Here is a 5090-nt window from a genome sequence, read left to right as displayed (position 1 = left end):
TGACTATGGCTAGGATATGTATCGACATATAGATTTGACTTGGAGTAGGATTAGATTTAGAATAGAATAGATTGGGATTAGACTTGGATTGGGCTTGACATAGACTAGGTTTCACACATATATGCAAATGGGCTTAGATTTTGACATGGGCTAGACTTATATTGGTCTAATATCGATTCTACTGATAATGAATGTATGGACTCAAATTAGATGGATCTAATATGAATGCAAAATGTACTCTAATGCATATGGGCCCAAAATGAATGCAAGTGAATTGGACTAATTGGATTGAAATGTATTGGATTGAAGGTGTTTAGACTGGCTTAGAATTTTTGAAATTTATTTTTGAAAGGAAACCCTTGTTTTATCTTTTGTTAGGAAAAGATGATGGATTAGTTTTCAAAATATATTTTTTATTGAATGTCGTGGTATGATGATGATTGGTAAATATTTTCGAAAAAGGTAGAATAGAAGAATGTGTAGGATTGATTTTGAAAAATGTAAGTTTTTTGAAATGAATGAATATGGTAAGTTAAGATTGACAAGGATAGCAGGGTTGAAACGGGAAGAGATAGACATGCATGCACTAGTGGAAAAAAGCCCATCTGATGTGACTAAAATCAGGCTTACTGATGCGGTTTTGGTCCGCATCAGATGGCCCCGCAGCAGCTAACAAAAAAACTGATGCGGTTAAAAACCGCATCAGTATGGTGAGAATCTTATTTGGTTTTCAATGACTGCATCAGATTCTGTGTTTTTTTTTTTAAAAAAAAAAAGCGAAACAAAACAGCAACCAAAAATAAAGAAATACAGCAACAAAAATCCAGCGAAACAAAACAATTCCATTCCAACAACCGCAATTCATAACTCCAACAAATTTATACAAACGGAATTTAAACTAAAAAAATAGCATACTGAAATTGCAAAACATAAATTATATAAATTACATAAATGAAAAACATAAAGCAATTAATAAAATCTAAAATTACAAAGCATAAATTAATTAACAGAAAAATAAGAAACAAATAATAAAATTAAACAAAATTAAACCTAGGTCTAGAATAATAGCAAGAGGGTGGGTGGGAGTCTGGGAAGAGGATAAAAGAAGACTGAAATGGGAGGGTGGGTGGCTTTTTTTTTTATACCATGAAATGGGCTCAAGGAAAATGGGCCACAAAAAATTAAAACTGGGCCACGTTTTTGGGCGATTTTGTTGACTGATTTTCTAATGCGGTCCAATAAACCGCATTAGATTTTTTTAAAACCGCAATGGTTTTTTTTTTTAATCTGATGCGGTCCACAATAGGACCGCATTAGATTTTTTTGCCAACTTTCCTTCTCATTTTTTGGTTGCTTTCCGGATGCGGTTTTACAAAAACTGCATCTGTTACTAAGTGACGTATAAGGTTTTTTCCACTAGTGATGACACTCCTAACTCTACCATGACCACTTTTCTAGATGCACTTTTTAGGACAAGCTCGACCTTGCATGAAAGAATTGTTTTTTTTTTCTTAAATTAGGTGAAACTCCTAAAATGGCCACTTTTTTTAGTGCATTTAGACAATTGAATAGGATTGTCCATAGAATCGTCCATTACGACGACTAAATTGACGAAAATGTGCGACGTACAGACTGCGTGTCACTCAGCATTGCTGCGCGCGCCGCACAACCGTGCGTCTGGCGTGCAGGAGTGGTGCGCCAGGCGCAACTTGATGCGTTTGGGGCACTACTCCATGACACGTTTTTCGGGAATTTAGACGACGTATTGGGCAATTGACGATTTTTTTTATTGCTCGTTAGACGCGATTTTAAGAACGACGCATGACAATGAAAATTTAACAATGCAATTACATGCAAAAAATGCAATTACATGCAAATGTCATGTAACATGGATGCAAAAGTTCCAACCTAAAGTCCAGTTTTATGTCAACTATTGGTCAGGTTTAGGTTAAGGCTGAAAGGGTTCATGACTAAGAGATTAATCCCACGATTCATACCCCTGCTTAAAGAGGTGGCCACGTGTAAATCTAGTCCCAACAAGAGAACAATGTCATGGTTGGATAGGTTTGCTTATGACTAAGATCCAACACTACCACTCATGAAGATTTTTGGAAGGACAAAGCGCAAAACTCACGGGAGTGACCTTATACATAGAACATGTACTAATGAGACAAAGTAGATTGTCCTTATGGTGGCTGCTCAAAAGCCATGCACATGCAAAACTATATATTATTCAAAGGCATAAAAATAAAAATGAATCTTATTTTTCAAGTTTCACCCATTCATTTAAAAAAACAATCATCCCCAGTGAAGTCGGCAAACTTTAGGCGTGGTTTTATCTCGCCTACGCGGGATGAGCGTGTATTAGATTTGACTACCCCCACTGTAAATGTTTTTTTATATTGAAAACGTTTTGAAATCGCCAACAATTCTTTAAAGGAAGAATCATAAACCTAATTGGATATTGGAAAATCGTAGGGACAAATTAGGGACTTATCCAATGTAGATTTATCCGCCATGACTCCATAGATGGTCAAAGTGAACCAAAGATTGAGTTCGCGAGTGAGGGTGCAACACAGTCATGAACTATGTTTCCCATTGCTATCCTCTACGAAATATCGATTCATTACAAAATTTATGCCAAAGAATAATCATATAACATTTTTATACACCCTAAAAATATTTAGTCTAGGTTTGTTCAGGAAACACATAAAAAAGACTAATTTTAATGACAAGTTATTATGCAATCAATTACAGGGAACCTAGCTGGTTGTCCAAATTAATCTGATTAATGTTAGAAGAGATTTTTAGGTCTTGATTAGGAGGAATAATATGTGGGTGATTAAAGTATGAAAGCGGGACAATCATATAATATGCATAGAATGATCAGTCAGGCATATAATAATATATAAATATAAATAAAAAAGAAGGAGGAATTAGAATATACAATAGGACAACTTTATATTAAAGATTTACATCAGGAAAGAAACAGTTAGTAACTTCAATATAAAAATAACGAATTTATTTAAGGACCCTCAGAATTATACCGTGGTTTGGGTCTGCGAGATCGACAACCTTCGGGACGAGCAATCGTGAAGCCTGAAAATTTGAATGTCTAAAAAGTATGCAAATTTTATGTGTTTGTTTTCGAAAGTATAAATTTTGTAGGGAGGTTTATAATTCATAGAGAGGTATTCGTCGAGTTTTATATGAAATATTTGTTCTTAATATGTTCGTTGATCAGACCTATTTATAGGAAGAACGACATTGCACCTCAAGCGCAAGATGCGCCTGGCGCAGCTGATGTGTCAAGCGTATGACGCGACATGTCCGATAAAAAGCGCACACATGGCACGCGTTTTGAAAAAGATAAAAACAGAAACTCCGCGTCTCACGCAGAGACATGCGCTTGAAACAGGACTATAAATGAGTCATAAATCCACGTGTTAGGTGCAGATTAGTGCACCTGGCACTGGTGGACGGAGCTGTGCCAGAAGCACGGACGTGCGCCAGGTGCAAGGCTTTGCGCCAGCCACAGTTTAGTGTGCTAGGCGTACCAGTCTGGCTCCTGACGCGCTTTTGCCAACTTTATTTAAAACGAGTTTTAAAAGATTGCATTTATCCCTTTAATTATGAATATCTGATTTTACGGGATAAAATATTATTTTAACTATAAAAAAAATAACTTTTGAAAATATTTATTTATTAAAATAAATCTATTAATTATTGTTAAATAATTAATTAGGCTTTTAAAATAATTAGCTCAAAATACAATTAATTATCATGAATAATTAATTGGGCTAATAGGATTTTAACACCTTTCAAAATGGTTTTGAATGGCTTTTCAGACTACTCTGCCGCTGGGTCCGATCAACTAAGACCACGGTATGTTTCATCATTGGATCCTTAAATGAGGAGACACGATTATGTGTCTATAGAAGTCCCCATTTTGACTGAGGTTCAGGAACCCGAAGTGAAAGTATATAGTGTCGCGACAAAGAACGATTCTAAACGCTCTGCGGTTTAGAACTGATCTATATACAACGGTCTGTGTAAAACAAAGTTAGTATACAGGACAATAACTACATGTAATTTGATTACCTGAAGAAGAAGATGTTAGCAGATAGGTGCGAATAACTCAAATAAGCACATAATGATGCAAAGATGCAAACTTAGACTCTCTAAGGATGCATGAGACGCAATACAAGGATTAAGGTTATGTAAAGCTAAGGGATAACGCATCATGCAAGGTCATGGTTATGCAAGACTATAATGTATGTAATGGAATGCAGGGCCAGGGTTTTGCAAGGCTGCAATGCATGGTAATAATTTTGCAAGGATAGAAGATGTGTAGAATGATAGAATATTAGAAATGCCATGGTTGGGTAGGTCCGCTTATGACTAAGATTCAACACTATCGCTCGGGAATCTTTTTGAAATGACAAAGCACAAATCCCCCGGGATTGAGCTCACAAATAGAACATGTGCTAATGAGGCAAGGTAGATTGTCCTTATAATGGCTGATCAAAAGCCATGCACATGAAAAACTGTATATATTATTCAAAGGCATAAAAATAAGAATGAATATTATTTTTCAAGTTTCACTCACTCATTACAAAAAATAATTTTTTAAAAAATCATCCTAGTGAATTCACCAAATTTTAGGCGTGTTTTTATTTCACCTACGCGGGATGAACGCATATTAGATTTGACTACCCCAATGTAAAAGTTTTTTGTATTGAAAATGTTTTGAAGTCGCCAACTATTCTTTAAAGGAAAAATCATAAATCTAATTGGATATTGGGAAATTATAGGGACAAATTAGGGACTTTTCCGATGTAGATTTCTCCGCCATGACTCTATAGGATGTCAAAGTGAACCACAAATTGAGTTCGAGGGTGAGGGTATAAAACAGTCGGGAACTATGTTGCCCATTGTTGGCCTCTACTAAATATCGATTCATTATAGATTTTATGCCAAAGAATAATCATATAATATTTTTATACACCCTAAGAATATTTAGGCTAGGTTGGTTCAGGAAACGCATAAGAAGACTATTTCTAGTGACAAGTTTTTAGGTCTTTATTAGT

The sequence above is a fragment of the Beta vulgaris genome, chromosome 8 (assembly GCF_026745355.1).
Source record: "Beta vulgaris subsp. vulgaris cultivar EL10 chromosome 8, EL10.2, whole genome shotgun sequence".
NCBI lineage: Eukaryota > Viridiplantae > Streptophyta > Magnoliopsida > Caryophyllales > Amaranthaceae > Beta > Beta vulgaris.
The sequence above is the reverse complement of the archived record's forward strand: the minus strand, read 5'-3'. Positions refer to the sequence as shown.